Raw genomic sequence first — 18,727 nt, 5'->3', positions numbered from 1 at the left:
GCAATGACATGAATGTCTGTGGGCTCTAGCAGTAACAGTGGTGCAAAGGTATCCACCACTGAAACAAGGTCAGTGCGCAGGGCTCCAGGAGCAGTGTCTCCTGCGGAGGGTGGGAGTGTGCATGTGTGCAAGAGGCCTGAGCTCCAGAGACCAGGCCATGACAACATGCACAATTCACGTACAACCCCCAAGCAGACAATAAGCATGTTACGTAAGTAACTGCAAAGTTACATTTCTCTGCAGTATAATCCTACGAAAGCTGAAAAAAAATCATTAAAGAATGTGGTTTCTAATTTCATCACAGGCTTTGCAAACTTTCTGAAATCTCATGGAATGATAATAGCAACATCTGTTTCCTCTTTCTGGGATATCTAAAACACATTTCACAGAAGTTCATTTACACAGCATATTCCCATCAACTTTGTCTTCTTTGTTTGCACAATTAATTAACAATATATGGTCTTACTAGATCACTTGCATGACTCTGCCAGCCCCCGTGTGCTTCTGGACATGAGGACAGGCAGGTCCTCCTTGACGTGTGGAAGGAGCTCTGTCTGGGAGACGGGTCCGGAGCTGAAGGAGGCCTGGCCTCCGGGATCCTGCCCCAGCGGAGCAGCCCTGGGGAGGGCGAGGTGACCTGGCACCAGCCCATCACGCCTTCCAGCCGTGTCAGAGCCTGGCTGCCGCCCAACTTCCTCTGCAACCGCAGCTGTGAAACATTGGCCATGTCCAGAAACCATGTGGATCCTCCACTGGCGTGCGGAGGACCTCCACATTTTGCTTTAGTCTGTAGGAGTCCTTTACCTCCTGCACACCTCTGACCACAGGAGCACGAGGCCAGGCAGCCTGGCACCAGGTTCACAGGTGCTGCGCGCATCATTGGAGCTGCAGCCCAGGACACACACAGTGCAGTACCATTAAAACTCTCCTGATGTTAAACATGTGTTCTGGCTAAACACAGTGATTCTGTGTTGTATATAATGGCACCAATGAGTGCCTGCTGAGTCACCTGATAGCGGCTTCATCGTGAGAATGGGAGACCCATCTAGCTCATTTGGTTGCTATTACCTCATTGCTCAGGTCATCCCATGATGAAAGCGAGGGTGTCAGCTTGTTCCAGACCCCTGAGACTCTTTGTGTAAAGTGCCTCCTGGTTTAGGTTCTAGAAGCACTTGCCTAAGTTGCCCCTGTGTGCTCTGCTTGGTGCTTCACTGTTGTCCAGGAGGATTTTGAATACTGAAATCTTTCACTGTGAGGATTTTGAATACTTAAATCTGGTCACTTTTTTTCTTTTTGAAATTAAAATATTTACTTCTTTTACCTTTTTGCTCCTTTGAGCCTGGGAACATACCTGCTCGATCTTCTCTGGCCTGATTTCAGAGTAGCATCATCGTTGTTGTAAAGTGGTGACCACAGTCGAGCCCAGTCTTCTACTGTACATGATGACTTACCAATTAAAGAGAGCCTTAAATCACACTGCAGGAGGGAGAGACAGTCCAGGACATGGTTTTAGCTTGCTTTTTAGTTAGAGTCGGGCTTAAAATAAACCAGGCACTTAAGGCAGGACAGAAACAGGTTGAGTTAATAGGTATGAAGTCAGCCTTTCTCATGCCCTTGTGCAGTTAAAGCTGCAAATTTTTTTCAGGCAGTGAGCAGCTGGCGGAGGATCCCCGGCTCCCCGAAACCTGACCTGCTGGGCCTTCTGCTCTTCTCAGGCAGTGTCCATTTTCACCTACTTCCTCTGTGCCTCTGGACACTGGAGCACGACGGGTGACAGCAGACGGCGGCCTGCCACAGTAAAATGAGCAGTCCTGAAACAGAAGTGAGGCGCAGGCGGCACAAAGCCAACCCCACTGACACCTCCACCCCTACACAGCACAGCCAGCGCTTCGCTCGCCAGCCGGAGAGCCGAGGGAAAAGAAATGCCAGGAGTCGGACTATGACCATGCCTGAACTGCTGTTCCAGAGCCCTCACGCGGAAGAGAAAAAGAAAGTGAAATAAAAGGTTTCCCCCCCGAACATTTTTGTCCCTGCGAACCCGGTAATGAAAACACATGTGCGAATCGTTAAGGGTTTAGAATGTAATGTAATATGTAAATAAAGTAATTCTATATTTAGGACGGCACTTTTTTTGGGGATTTTACTGATGTGAATCCAGCTGTTATCTAGTGGTTCAATAACAAACATTATGTCGGATCTTGAAACTATTTGTTTTTTGTAAACAGTACAGTAGCGCTAATCTTCACAAGGCCTTCTCTTCACTGACTTGAAAGAGTTGAGTCAGAGGCAGCCGAAGCCCTGGCCATATTGATATCATTAGAGTGGATCCACTCCTCTCAGGCTCTCGGGCCTGTGCCAGAGCAGCCTGCCTCTCTGGAGCCAGGACAGGGATGCTCTTGGCATTGCTTTCCCGGCCCTGGGTCTGCCTTTGTTTTTTTTCAGTTCTCTTCTCCCAGCGTATCTCTCCTCCGAGGGACCTCACAACCTTCAGAGAGTCTTCAGCTGAGTGTTATTGGGTGCTACTGTCTCTTGTGTTGCACCGGTGTCCATGGTTCTGTGTAAGGACCTAGCTATCTAATGATCTGACCCTGTTTCCACGGAAACAAGGAATGGGGGCTCCATTTCTGAGCTTTGGTTTATTTCCGCTGGGTTCAAGGGTCAGGAGCACTTCTCACAGTTTGTGGGTCAGAGCACAGCAACTGGCTTCACATTATTATTAAATATTAACAATAAATAAGGTTTATCCCAACCAAAATAAGTTTCTGGCCACCTAGCAAAAAAGGAAAAGGTGATGGTGTGTGGATGATAAAATCTAGAACCACAGAAAAGCTGTAGTGGAAGGTCTATGCCCTATTTTGTAACTGAAATTTACAAAAGCTGATTTCAGCTGATGAGGAGTAAGAACATCTATGTGATTGTATTTTTACAATTTTCCATTACTATGTCATCTCTTGCTTGATTATTAAACATTTACAGACATGTTTGGAAAATAAATGAGGAGCCAAAATCTGTGAAAATACTGCTGTGGATGCTTTGTGCTTCGCTAAGATCTCTGTGTGCAGTTTGTATCAGTACAGCTTGAGCAATTTTGCACTTTCATGGGCCTGTGATTGCTAAGCCTCTGTGATGGCAGAGCAGCTCTCTCTTTCTTCCACACTGATTTACATTTCTCTTAAGTTTCCTTCAGCTGTTTCAGTCTGACCTTTAAACTCTGATCATCAGCCAGGTTCAACTGCGATCTTCTTAATGGGACCTGTTCTGAACTGCGGCATGTCTTCAATTTAACACCTGTGGAGAGCGACAGTAAACAAGCTGTAAATTGTACTTGCAATCAGTGCAAGCCAGCCTAAATTAACTTCAGACTCCAAAGATCAACGAAGACCTTGCTCCAGACTGACAACACCTCTGAATGTGATGTTTAATTTAATTTCCTCCTTCTGCGTTGCAGGCAAATCACTTGTCCAAGACTGTTCGCAAGCCGCCTTGTCCAATTACAGTGAAGCCCTCTGACAGAAGCAGATTTGTTTACTAACACTTCTTCACTTTGGGTAACCTTTCTTAAGGAGCACAGCTGGACCTTGTGGTTATGTCTTATCATTTATCCGGGACCTCAGGTTAGTTTAAGTTTTTATGTGAACTTCATGCTTTAATACCGAAAGGAGGCTTGTAAACCTTTACGTGAATTGCCAGAGGGTCCTGTGGCCAACATTTATGGCAGAAATGCGCTGCAATTAATTCTTCAGATTTATGGGAAAGACCAAAGTAATTACATATGTGGAACAGAAAGTAACCAAATAACATATTATTAAGCTAAAATAAATTGAAAACGAGTCACCCTGGTCTAGTTGCTCCTGTCTTCTAAAAAGAAGCCTCACACGAACATGTGTTTTGTACAACAGGAGCTGAACTGCAGCTGAGCAGTCACTCTGTGATTTCTCCTGACACTGGGCTGCAGCTGCGCAGTCACTCTGAGATTTCTGCTGACTCTGGGCTTCAGCTGCGCAGTAACTCTGTGATTTCTCCTGACACCGTGTTGCACCTGCGCAGTAGCTCCGTGATTTCTCCTGACACTGGGATGCAGCTGCACAGTCACAGCTGCTCACAGTTTATATGGAAACAGGGCAGTGCAAACAGCACAACTGGATTGGACTCCTGCTCCTCCTCCCCCATCAGCACTACATATCCACTGTAAACACTGGAGTAAAATCTTACAGGATGCTGCAAGACACGCCACCCATTGCTACAGCAATAACAGAGCTAATATAACTCCTGCTACTGTTACTGATGATGCTTATCTCAAAGGATGAATAGGTAGACAGGCAGACAGACAGGTACACCGACAGGCACTCAGGTAGAAAGGCAGAGGAAATGACAAGGGGAAAGCTGTCCTTGGAAAATTACAGGAAGTAATTATTCTCTGTAGTCTATAGCTTCCTGTAGTCTAATTGATGGTCACAAATCTCTCCCCTTGTTACAAACCCAGTTACTATTATTTTCCCACCACATCCATCAGCCAAGAGTTAATCACTGGCATTTCTCAGATCATCTCGCCTGGGCCTCCTGCTCAGATCGCAGTGTGCACGCTCCCGGAATCCAAGCATCTGTTTAGTGAAATTGCACCACATTGTGACCACGCGTGCACAAGAGCAGCGGAGTCTGAGCGAGGAGAACCCCAGGAGTCCCTCTCCACACCAGCCTGGGTCAGCTGGGTCAGGCAATAAGAGCTTAGAGTCTCTGGAACAGAAAGTACTTTCCATTGTCCTCCAAACAGGCTTGTCAAACGGACTGAGTCCCTCAGGAATCCCTTCTCTTACAGCAGAGCATGGGACAGACGTCATCATCCAGCCAAATTCATGGGGAAGACATTTCACTTTCAGACCAAAACCAAATTAAAGAGCTGTGTTTTTTCAACATGATCTGTTTCGAAAACCAGATGTTTGAGTTTATTGAGCATAGCACTAGGAAGTGAGATCTGGAGAAAAACACATTTTCAGATATTTAGTTTTATGAATTCAGCACCCTGCTGACAATCTGAAATTATCATAAACATAATGGTTATGATTTTCCCTAGTTCTGCTACTGAATGTTATGATGTGTGGAAAAACATCATTAGATGTATGATTAGGTAGCTTTTCAAATTGTTTAACATATTCAAAATTCAGTTAAAGAGTAGCATTTATTTTACTGTCTGTTATCATGTAATATCAAGATCTGATTATAATATCTACCGATCATCTTGGAACTGCAAAGAAATAATTTCCTTCCAGGGGTCTTTATTTTGCCCTTGAAGTACAGGAGTTGTAGCCATAAACCTGAGCTGCCGAACAGCTGATGGCATCAGATCTGAACATTATGAAATACAAAAACAACAATAAAAAATAATAGTCATAATTCTTGACAAGACCTGCAGTCACCAAGACGAGGTTCCACAAGCATGCACTGCAGGAGCAGACCCTGGCCGGGAGGCTAGCCCATTACAGGACACACACACACACACACACACACACACACACAGAAGCACATACAGACAATTTAGAAACACGTCTCCTGTCCTGCTGTCTGGACAGTTAGCTGGTGGACTAGCAGGTGGTGTCCTTCCCTCTGGACCGGGAGATTTAAAGCAACGTAGAAGCGTGGTGATGGGGTACGTTGTGCTATAGAAGGGACCATCACTCAGATGGGACATTAAACTGGCATTCTCTCTCTTTGGTCATGAAAGATAGTACAACGCTGTCAGCAAGAGTGGAAACATTGTTAACACTGTCCCCTGTGGCCTTTAATGACTGGCTTGCCTTGTTCCACCTTCACTCATCTAATTAAGCACTGGTTCACTCCCCTGACCTGCTGTGCTGTGGGGCTTCTGTGCATCACCTAGGATGGGGGATGAAGTGGGTGTTGTCATTTATGTGTGAACTGCTGTGAGACTCTTCAATACTATAGTGTACATGTGCAAGAAACTGTTACCTACGTAGGAGAGGTCTGAAAAGGTTTAAGACATTAGAGGGAATGCAGTGATGGTGAGCTCATTGAAACAGCCCAGTCACTGTGAGCTGTAGAACTGCTGTGTTTTTCTATCATGTTTATTCCTCCTCGCCAGGCCCGTGTGTTGGTGTTCCTGCCATGTAATTGTCTCTGAGCTCTCTCGGTGTGTGGTGATGGATGGGCCTAAACAGGGCCCAGGAACTGAGCAGCACATGGTCGCTGGAGCCCAGGTGGAGCATATGTTCCTGATTGAGAGAGCAGCGCTGCTGTGTAAATCTTCCCAAACCCTCTGTCTCCTGCAGCTTGGAAACCTAGTCTGGTCCTTGGGAGATTTTTTCTTTCATTTTTGAGGGTATTGCTTAATTTTTTCCCCCTGGCTGTTTGTTTTGGAAGTTAGGAGCAAATTAGATTATAACAGGATGAAAGTGCTTGTACATATAGGGATGTTAATTATGCTGTAAACAAACAGAGGCTATGATTTTTGTCTGCTGTCTAATGCTGATTTATCATACAATTATAGTCTGTGACTGCCTGGACAACAGGTGTTGTAATTGCACACTGTTACTTCTCAGAATCTTCTCAGAAATCAAAACTTGCATCAGTTAGATAATTGTGTCTGTATTTCATATATGAGTGTTCGTGCAAAACTAGCTATTTCAAAGTTAATGATTCAGGTTTTTCAACTTATCAACAGGTCTGAAAGAAATGCATAACTGCTAATTTTACCGTTGTCAGGTGCAAGGATATGACCTTACATGTATTAATGATAGGCCTCTTTTTATTTTTAATGACCACAGTGAATCAGAATATCAGTTTTATGTCTCATCAAAAGGACGGTGCCTTTTTACAGTACAGTGTCCCCATCACTTTACCGGGGCATTAGAACCCACACAGATTGCAGGGTGAGTACACCTGGCCCCACTAACACCTCTTCCAGCAACAAACTTAGTTTTCCAGGAGGTCTCCCATCCTAGGACTGTCCAGGCTCTCACCTGCTGAGCTTCAGTGGGTTGCCAGTTGTGAGTTGCAGAATGATATAGCTGTTGTCAATGCATGAAGTTCTAAGTTCTCTTATGAAGACTTAGATCAAAACAAAGCTTTGACTTAACTGCCAAAAACAAATAACTAAACCAGTGCTTGGAGACAAATTCTCATTGGAAAGAATAAAGGCTCAAGAGCTGCCAGCAGATGAACTCGGCCTGGCAGGGGAACAGAATTCCCATTTAGGCTGGAGCAGTGTTGCAGTGTTCCATGGAGAAATGTTGCCAGCATCGAATTTCTAGAGCTGGGAATTAACCTGGAATTTGGAGAGAGGGTGTCTTTCATGCCGAGGCACACATGCTGGGAGGATTGCACTGAAAACCATCACATGGGTCCTTGTGGAGACACACTGCTATTTGCTGATGTGCTTCACTAGCACACTATGCTCAAACCGTTACAAACCACCCGTCCCAATTTCATTAGGAGAAAAAAGGAGAGGAAGCAGCCATCTTCCAGACACGCTGAAGACACCAGCAATCTGTCCTTTCTGGACCACAACTGAACAGCTCAGACCAGAGAAACCTTGGCAGGCCTTTTCCATGTGCAGGGTACATCTGCAGAACCACCATGTGAATAATGACCAGCCATTGAGCCAAGCTGTCAGTTTAGCAACACAGAGAACGGCAAAGCCATCCCTGACGTGAGCAATCAATCTGAAGTCATGAATGCAAGCCTGTGGCCACTTCTCTGTGGGTTCCAGGCTCTGCATGGCTCTCTCACATGCAATGCCCCCGTTTGGTGTGGTAAGCTGGCATTCTGAAATATGAATATAATTGCACACATCTCTGGTTCATTTTTGTTCTGAACATCTGCAGAGAGGTTTCATTTATTAGAATAATAAACATGTTGCAAGACAATTTTTAAAACAACAGTGTGCTACAGGAGTTGCCTCTTCGATACACTCTTGGAGGGGCGACAGGAACCCCATGTTGCCTGGCAACCGCAGGGGGTGCTTGGCAACACGGACCCCCTGTTTTTCCGAAGGGACCCCCATGTGCTCACTGTGGAGCGGGAGGCATGTCCACAGACTGCACAGTAGAAAATGGGGACCGTTTACATTTATCTGATCACATAAAATCCTGCTGTAGAATCTCTATATATTTAACGAGCCATTTAAAAGATCCATACATCTGCTTTAACAGACTTTTAAATATGTTTAAGATTTCTTCTGCCCTCCTTAAATCATCCTGTCTCGAATGTCTTCTATAATATCCCATAGATATTATTAGACAGAAATGTAATGTCTCAGCCACTCACAGCCCCACAGCCCTCAGCTGCACGTGTGTTGTTCCATGCCCACAGCCCCAGGTCCTGTGTACACCCTACTGCACCTGAACCTGAGCACCAGTCCTGAGCACTACAACTCCTACAGCTACAGTATGTGTGCTGTACTCCTGTCAGCATTTGTATTATGACTAACACATGGATATTTTTTGCCTTTGACCCGGACACTTTTATGCTGACATATTTCATTTAACATTACAAGAAAGATCTTTGCATTCCATGGCCCTCAGCACAGTCTCTTGCAGATAGGAGCTGAAGTTGCTGAGGGTGTTTGTAATTTTTGTGCCCCCGTGATATTTATTCCTGCTGCTTTAACAGCACTGGACTGAAGTCCAAATTTCAAACTCAGCATTTTGGAGCAGCAGCCTCTGCTGCTGGCATGATCAGCAGAATGCCATATTTCAGGGAATCAAATTTAGAATTTGTTTTAATTTTCCAGAAAACAAAATGAAACATTAAATGCAAAACAGAGCAAATACATGGAATGTAATCTCATTAAACATATTCTTCAGACAAGAGAAAGAATCTGTCGGCGCTGTCGCCGTTTCTGCACCAGCAACTTATAACCAAACTGCACGTCTTTAAGAAAGAACAATGTCTGCAAAATGTGCACAACTGAGTGCACTCATAGGGCAAGGGAAATACATTTATGTGGTTTAACTTCATTAGGTTCAATCTTTTTTCAGAAATCAGATTCCCAGTCTGCTTTCTAAACCCCTGGAACATGCTGAGCCTTTTGGAGAAAATGACTTACCTAGTCATATAATTGGCTCTCCAGTCCAGAATCCAGCAACTCTCTGTTTCTTATCTTGTTCAGACATCAGAATGCCAGCATTCCTGCAACAGATTGAACCATTAGAAAACCACAGCTGTCCAGAAACACTGCTTTACACCTCCAAAACTGCTCAGTACAATGGTGTCTTTTACTTCTTGAATCAATAACTTTTCGGACATATTCCTATTTTAATAGGTGTTTGTCACTTCATACCTATTTTTTGTCAGCCTTCAAAAATAAAACGGCATTGTTTAACACAGGGGTTTCAGGATTCTGCTCTGGAGAGCCAAGGTCCCGCAGATTTCATGCCAGCTCAACCCACAATGATATAATTGAACTAATTAACAGTGCAACAGAGTTCCCCAGGTCTTCAGGTGCTGCTGGTTGAAGTAGACCTATAAAACCGGCAGGAATATGGCCTCTGAGACTTGTGCTGGGACCCCTGTGTTCCTCAGCCATCACCTTATGAGTTCTGAGAAGATCACGGACAGGTTTGATTCAGCTGTACTTCCCCTCTCAATTTTGTTTCTTTATTTCTCTCTCCTGGCAAAACTGATGATTAAAATGGGCTCAACCTGATGATGAATTAATATCAGCGACGGGAGGCACAGTTGTGTGCACTGCTGCCTCACAGCGCTGAGGCCTTGGGTTCGATTGCTGAGATGCGATCAGTGCAGAGTTTGTTTGCTCTCTGCATGCTGGTGTGGGTGTCCTCCTGGTGCTCCTTGCACAGTCCAAAGACATACTATCAGGTTGACCACCCTTCTGTGCAGGTTCCACTTGTGCTCTCTGGTTTGTGTGTCACTGCTGAGTCTCAAGTGATTTTTGGGGGCGACTGTCAATGCCTTTGTGAATTTGAGTACTTTAATGATTTTCTCTCGTAGTCTTCATTGTTCAAGAGTAAAAAGGTTCTGTTCTTTTATCCTGTTGGTGTAGGCCTGTTCCTTGAAGGACTGGAATGCATTTGTGTCAATTAAATGCAATGCAGTCTCAATCAAGAAGTGGTTTATTAGCACCTCTTAAAGGAAGAGACTGTAAACTATCAGGAAGTGGATTTGAAACCAAGAACAGGAGGCACTTTATACAAATGGTTGAGAGAGTCTGGAACAAGCTGCCTAAACATGCTGTTGAAGACGATGCCCAGGCTTCTTTCAAGAAACAGCTGTATGAGACGCTTGGATCAATTAGCTACTAACCAGGTGGGCTTATTGGCCACTTCTCATTTGAAACCTTCCTTGCTCTTAAAGCACCTCATCAATAAAGTTCAGTGACTTCTATTCAGAAGGGCAGTATTTTCTACAGTGCAGGAAGCGATGTTCTACGAAGAGCAAGGTGGAATTTCATTACTGATATCCATCCATCCATCTTCGAGATTCAGTACAGGGCTGTTGGGGAGCTGGAGTTTATTCCAGCAAGCAATGTGTACAAGGCAGGATACACCCTGGATGGGCACAGACGCCCAGACACACACACACTCACACCAGGGCCACTTTTTTACAGAGGCCTATTAAAAGTGAGTATGTGAAGCATTTCTTTACCTCAAAGGTGGGTGGTGGGCGCGTGGAGCAGGCCACCTAGCCGTGTGGTTTAAAGTGATACTTTGCTTCATTCAAGAAGGAAGGATGGAAGAGATCATTGGATGAATGAACTACTAACTACCAGAGGGGGTTTTGGACATATACCCTCCTCTCTCATGGTCTTATGAGACTTTGACTGATTGATCAATTAATTAATCTACTTAATTTTTACAAGTCCCATTGTTGTGTGTTGTTTCTAAAGAGCTTTAAATGATAGTGTCATCTGTTCCACGGGAGATCGGAACAATATAAACCTGGTGTAGTAAACACGCATGTTTGGAGGAGATATCGTTGGCTGCGCAGAGAACACCTGAGACGAGCACGAGTGCTCTCTCAGCTGGTTCCTATTCCCTCACCTCGCTGCACCCCCCAGTCCAGCCCATCTCAATAACATCTGCTCCACAGCTGGGCCAGCCCCCTGTTCCTCCGCACGAGCCATCGCCGGGCTGTGCTGCACTGCACACACACAGACACACAAACACACAGGACGACCACTCTCAGTCCGTCTTCAATGGCCTGGCATCCAGGAAAATGAGCAGCATTGACTAAAAAAACAGGGAGCTGAGAAAAAGTGGCCACATGTGGTGGCCTGACCTGATGCACAGGCTCGTCCGGATGGCTCATGTTCATTCCACAGGTGCAGAACTGCTGTGGCTGAAATGGACATTTCCACTCGGACTCATGTTGTTATCATGGTGGGGCTCTGCAGCTGTGTACCATCTGATTGCATGTCTTTACCTTTGGCAGTGCGCTGGAATGATCCTCCACTGTACTTCCTGTTTTACAGTAAAGCCAGGTAAAGCATAAATGCAGAGGGTGAGACCATGAAGATTTGGACTTGTTCTCAAACTGCAAGATTTAATATGCCCTTACATATATTACATTGCCACACTGTCAAATTACGTTTCTGTTGTGTACAACATAGAGCCCCAACACACGCAAAACTGAAAAATAACCAATGAAAGAAATATCTCAGAGTCTTTGATGAATGCACAGGATGAAATAATTAAGAAAGCATGTGCATGAGTTCAGAATAAGAAGTTGATCGGCAATGCATCTCACATCTTTATTACAGAAAGTGAATCAGAGAGCGTGCAGACAGAGTCACCACCAGTGTGGTTCAGTGAATCAGGAACACTGTACCTATAAAAATTTTCACAATCCAATGGTTAGTAAGGCTGACCTTTACAAAGCGATTGGAATTTGCCAGACGAATGTTACAGGAAGGAATTTCTTAAATGTGGCGTAATACCGGTGAATGGCTGGCAGAAAGATCTCACTTCGGCTAATTCTTTCAACATTTTGTTTCTTTTACACGAATGTTGGATTTAGCATTAACCTAACGCCAAGAGTACTCATGAAATAATAAATGTGAGAAACAAATGTGAGAAACAGCATTATAAAGGCTCATATAAACATCCTTTCTAAAATCTTGTGATGAATAAACCAGTTTAAAGAGTCCAGTCGTCAACCTGGAAGGTGGGGAAGGATAAGGTGCTGAACAGCAGAGAGACTGAAGAGGATGAAGTTCCAGATCTATGAGTCTGGGACTCTTGTCAGTCAGTGTTGAGGACTGCGATCTCTGGCTTTGTTTGTTTTTTTTTCCTGTTTCATCGTTTGACAGCCTCATTTTGAAATACCGTATGTCCTCATTCTCAAAACCAAATAAAACAGAGCATTCCGGCTAACCTCCTGGGGCAGTGGTACTGGAAGCTGCCTGGGTTCATGAAGGAGTCTCACCGTGGTGCCACACAGCCCTGGCCTGCCAGATATCCGCAGAGCCGGGGATCGCTTATAGATGTAGGCAGCTGTAATCTCCCCTGATCAGAAATTTCAGGAACATGAAACACAACATGATCAAAAGCAGGTTTCCGATATGGAACACAAGGAAAGCTGATCCGCTTCAAAATAGACCTTGGACTCTGTTTTCAATTGACGGAGGACTTACATGTGAAATAGCCTCTTGATAACAATCTCAGCTCTGCTTGTCCACTTTGGATTTTCATGAGCTCTGTTGCTACTCACCAGGGGTTTAAAGTGATGTCAGAACAGTTATATGGCAGCACCTGGTATGCAGTGTATATCCTTCCTGTAAGGTATTTGGTTAGTTATCCAGATACGTTTCTCTGAGTCCAGTAGGGGTGATGTTGCTTCTCACAGTTTAACTCCACTGCATAACACTCTCACTTCAAATATCAGGTGCTTAATGAGCAGAAATGAACATTAACTACAAAGCTAAAGAGCTGATTTGAGAGTGTAACTTAGAATAGGCAGATTCAAAATGCAAGCTGCACCTTTCTGAAAAGCCTTCTTTAAAAAGTACTCAAGGAGAGTGGAATGTTTCATTTTATTCCAGGGGAGAAGATCCGATATGTCAACTGTACTGCAATTCCATTGTTACAGCTAAGTCAATAAGCATATATTTTATAAACTTCTAATATATCTTGGCCATAGAAACATGCCACATCAATTTGCTTTTTTAAGAATACAGCAATTTTCAAAGAATGCCCTTCCACTGTCAGATCTCCTTCTCATGCACAGATCTGTGAATGTGGTATTGGAAATCAAAGGAAAATGTGGGCATGTGATACAAATTATGCTTTATGAATGAACAGTGGTGTGTAAAAATGCAATGGTACTCAACACACTATTGTACTGACATGTTACGATGTTATTGGCTGTTAGGCAGCCTGTGTGTAAGTGCCGTGGGCTCTCGAGGCGAGGATGTCCAGGCAGACTCTCCTCCGTAGAGTCTTAAATGCCGGTCCGACGCTGTGACTCCTGGGTAGGACATCTCACGCGACAAGAGCTGACGAAAGAGAATCCTGTTGACTTGCAGACCACCTTCGTGTGTCGCCTTGCGCTGCTGACAATAGAAAAGGCTGAGGCAGAAAACCCAGACTCTGTAGAACTGGCTGTAAAAATCCACAGTGTCAACTGGGAACATGATCGGTGGTGATCTTGAGGATAATCTCTAATCCTGCTGCAGTACCAGCCTTCAGACTGCTCTTTCTGTTTCGTTTCCTCTCCTCTGCAGAGGGTCCTGGGCAGCTGCAGGCAACTTACAGCCCCAGAAGGAACTTTAACACTTGGAACAGCTGCAGGGCCTCACTGCTCACCAGGGATTTAAAGCTCCACAGAGGTGTCGCCGCCTGTAGTTGTCTGAACTGAGGATTCACTGATGACATCCCATGGCACTGTAGCACATCTGTGTAAAACTGTTAGGTAACATTTCAATTTCACATAAAAGCTATTAATTTATAATGCATAATTTTCAATAAATACCTACCTTTAAATTTCCTGTTTTAATAATTACTTTCAACGCTGTCAGAACTCAATCACTCCACACATCTTAGGAAGCATCTGAAAACATCCCTGAGTTCACCAGTGACTGAAGAGCAGGTTCATTGCAACCAGAGCTCTCAGGGCTGCTAACAATCCTGAGACAAAGCAGGAAACATATGCTAACAGAGACATTATGGAGCTAATGCAATTGGCAGGAGGGCAAAATGAGATTTTTCAAAAATGAGACATTACATGAGTTTAAATGTTTGAAGAATACATGAAATGACATGCTAGGTAATGAAGGTGCCTGAAACAGTCTGCTATTGGATGAACACAGAGGAGACCAGAAGGAAGGGAAAACAAACATCTACACTATTAATGCAGGCCACACATCTCTACTCTAGTGGCACCCAGGGGGCTGTTGTTAAAGTGTTATCCAATCCCCTTGGGAAGCAAAGGAAAAAGTAAAATAAACTGGAAACAGCTTTCTGTACAGACTGATCCTGATCCTGATCCCTCAAATCAGTCCAGGCTGAGAACAGGCAACGTCGATCAAGAGAAGCGATGGGACTCCAGCTGCAGTTCTGACATGATGTGTCCGGCGAACACTGAGCAGATACCTGGAGGAAGGCTTACCTCACGCATGGGCATAATTCACGTTTCAGAAGGGGGCATCTGTTGCGAATTTAATGTGTTGTGTGCACACATGGGGTCTCACTTGAATTCATTCTTCCTCCTCATCAGATACAGACCTTGTAATTTAAAAAATTGCATCAGAAAATGAAATTGTATTTTAAGAGTCTTAGTTTCAAATGTACTGTATAATTATTTCACCCTGGCGCGCTCGCCAACAAGGAACCGCTGAAGGCGGAAAAATGTTTCAAGACAACAGACATTTCCGGATGTTCGCGGGGGTGACTTGCCGTCTTGGCAAGAAACCACACAGCGACCAGGACACATTCCTCCCTCAACAGGCTGAGATAAAGCAATGGGTGTCCCGCCGCCATGATGACGAGATCTCCTCAACGAAGAGAGCTGTTGAGATCTGAAACACAGGAGAGTTCACGCTAATGTGAAAGATCTGTGATTCTCCACAGCACAGATTGTCCCCGGCCCAGTAAATCGATGAAAACAACAGCCAGACTAAACCACTCCTAGAGGGAACAGCTGCAGGCTTTGAGGGACAATCGGAGAAGACAATTCAACCTATGAAAAGCTGAGTGGCCAGAATTTCACCTGCTCCAAGCCCAGAATTGTGTTTCAGATGTTCATCTCCACTAGAACAGTACAAACATGCCAGCATGACAGCCGAAGCTCTGGAGCAGAAGTGAAGGGAGATGCCACAATACGGACAGCCTCTTCTTATATATCTTATTTACACGAAACGTGAAGTACTTCTGTCTATAAATGAATCCAGGTGAGCGAAGGCAAAAGAGAAATGGAAGAATTGGGATGAAACGGATCCACACCCATCTTCCTTCGATATTTCAAATGAGATCGGACTTTGCAAAAGAAGCTGCTTTCTGCACAGAAGCTGTATCTCATAGAAGCGGAGATCTTCCACTGGGGAAGAGTCACCCATTGCTCTCCTGCTCCACATGTGGCCATGAGCCCTTGCAGGTGTGCGGCTGCTGTGCAGGTGCTTCAGGGGTACGAGCAGACGCAGACACAGGTTCTGCACAGAGCTCTTAGTACAGCCAGGTATAGGAAATGCAAAAATGCCAGAAACAAGGACTCGAGACTGACTGTTTCTCTTGCTTCGGGTCTTCACTCTCCTTGCACAGCTGTAGAAATTTCCAACAGGACAGATTTTCCTCCAATTTCAATGACAACGTGATATATCTACTGAACCTAGAAAGCAAGGAAAAAATATTTTTGACCTGCGAAATGCTTGGTCAAAATTGAGGGGATTGTGAGATTAAGTGGCATTGTTCCTACTTATCTCGAGAGAAGAACCATTCCTCAGCTCCAATAACAATTATTATTTCAGAATTGCACCTCCTGATTGGTGTTGTTCTTTTTTAACATCTCATTTCACCCGCGAGTTTCAGCTGGGACACTTGCATGACTTCTCTACAGTATCGCCACGCTTCATATCCTGCCGTCAGTAACAATGACGAAGTCTGTAGATGCCTCAGAATTATCACATGCTAACATAGATGTTCTGCATCGACAAATACTAAATAAAAAGTAATACAGCAAGCAAAATGTTTTCAAATTAAAGCCGGTTTTTATGTTTCATTGGGTGTGTAGTACTAGTGTAATACGTGCACAATTGAAACCCGGATGTTCGAAACGGTGCAAAATAAACAGCAAATCGCTGGAGTTCTGGCAGCGCTTTTGTAAATAATCTCCTTAATTGATATTTGGAAAATGGTTGCAACCATGTCATTACAATCACACACTGAACCCTGCCTCAAAAGACTGTTTATTTGGTTTCTAAACTTTCGGTTTTTAAAAAAAATCTTTAGTCGTTCGGCATAATGTGTTTTCGCCGTCGTCAGTTTGGGATTCCGTTATCTATAATGAAAACCAAATAGCAGGAGCAGCAGAGAGAAGTCCTTGCGCGGACCCACATAACCTCTCTTGGTGCTGTTCTTCTTGACTGTGAGGTAACCCTGCTTTATACGATGAAGAAAACAATCCTGACCTCAAAACTTTAAAAATGGCGAGCCTGTCGGACTCTGCAGTTGCAATCGCACGGATAATATTGCCTTTCTGGAATGTTCCCTCTCGGCTCTCACGGTTATTAAGGTCTGTTAAAGTATAGCAAAGACAAATGTTCAATTTCCCAAGGATAATAGAATAAAGCAGAAACTGTCAGATACATTTTACTTTTTTACATTTGCAATAGTCAGAAATCCCTTTAGTTTAAGAGTAGTATATAAAAACTTGAAAGCCCTCAGGAAAGATTTGGTGTATGTAGTAGCGCCTGGCAGAAACTTTCGAGGTTCAATTTTCAATCTCTCGATAAACAATCACTATTATGTTTAATATTATTTCAATGAAAAAAAAGACCTAATTAAATTTTTAAGGAATCGAAAATAAACAGGATGAATAATTGCTGAATTGAGATAACTAAAATTATTAGCAGTATGATTATAACCGTTAGGTTAAACTGAGACCACTCATAAAAATTAAACACTGACGTGCACGAATACGGTAGGCGAGTTTTAGGTTTGAATAAAATTATGAAGTGCATAATACATAATATATTATTCATATAATATGTAAATATACGTTTATTGCAACTTGACGATTTGATTGCCTAATGTTTCTTTCATCGGGAATTAGGGAAATGTCGCCTTGTCTTAAAATATTGAACATTGAACTTGCGATAAGGGAATTCCGTGAGGTTTCGAATAAAATGCTGTACGATTAACTAGGAGCTGTTCTTGAGCCACTTGTGCCCGTTTTAAAGAATTTGTCTTTAACGAAAAAACACACAAACAGTATCTCAGCATAATTTGTTTTCGCATTCAATGATTTTTATCCTAAATTAAGAACAGCAAACTCCAGACAAAACATAAACTTAGAAGCTACTGGAGCGCACAGAAAAAGGGAACAAAATTCGAGCTCATCTGAAACACAACATCCAGGTTATTTCAATATAAATAAAGAGATAACTTAATATCAAAAAGAGTTTAATTCGAATTATTTTCTGTAATAAAACTTTAATGTAACTATAATATATTCTGTAATGAAACTGTTTAATTTCTTATTAATTTAACATTACTTAAAAGAAACTCTTACATTTCGTTTCACTATGTGGTGAAGAAAATCCTAACCATTTTAGGGCGAAGCGCAGATATTTTTAAACTTTTATTCAAACACAAATTAAATTTCAGAATCGACAAGCAGTTGAGTAACTTCTAAAAAAAAGGAAAAGAAAATCACGGTTCTGTCAAAATGTAGTTCAGATCGGTTCTCAATGTCGGTCAAGAGACTAACCGACCCGAATCCGAACAGAGTATTTTTTTTCCATCAGAGGAATGTGTTACATGCCTCCAAAACAAATAAAAACTTTATTTTTTAAAACTGTTTTTCTTAAATTATTTATGTTTTTAACCTTTAAAATTGAAAATACACAAAGCAAACACAAGGCAAAATCCCAAAGAGGTATCGATACTATTTTCTTTAGCGAAATATTGAGGTTAACATTGATTTTTTTTTTTAGTGAACCTTTCCTATTTTATGATAAACACACAGATGTAGTGAAAGGCGCTTCAGAACTGTATCCTTTTGCATATGTCCCAGAGGGACACATGTTATTAATCTGGACGTTGAAAAAATACGAGAGAAATCCAATGAAAATTTAGACCATCTCCGCCACTCGCAGCCCGCCGTCTTTGATAACTTTATCGACCATTCGCATGCAATGGAAACAGCCCCAGCCGGCCACCTCTCGGAGCCTCCACTGTTAAAGTGGTACCATAAAAAGCTAATTGAAACAAAAAATAATCATAATAATTATAAACGACGCGAAGCGCACGTACTGTCCGTTAAAATGATCTGTATCGAAAACGAATGCATATGCGGGTGGGGGCACTTCTAGAAACGGTTAACGAAACGGGCGTCCCGAAAACCGGAGGCGTATCAAAGCAGGTGAGTTATGGCGGTGAAGTACAAACAAAAAGCCAACAACACAGCGACGCGATGCCTTTTAAGTTGCTCAGCAGACACCGCAATGCCAGGCAGCTGGAGGGTTAACGGGGCGAGTGATGTAAAAGTGGAACTCCTTCCCAGCTCGGTTTAAGTGCGGCTTCGTAGGGTTGCAGGCGGT

The sequence above is a fragment of the Lepisosteus oculatus genome, chromosome 16 (assembly GCF_040954835.1).
Source record: "Lepisosteus oculatus isolate fLepOcu1 chromosome 16, fLepOcu1.hap2, whole genome shotgun sequence".
NCBI classification, from domain to species: domain Eukaryota; kingdom Metazoa; phylum Chordata; class Actinopteri; order Semionotiformes; family Lepisosteidae; genus Lepisosteus; species Lepisosteus oculatus.
The sequence above is the reverse complement of the archived record's forward strand: the minus strand, read 5'-3'. Positions refer to the sequence as shown.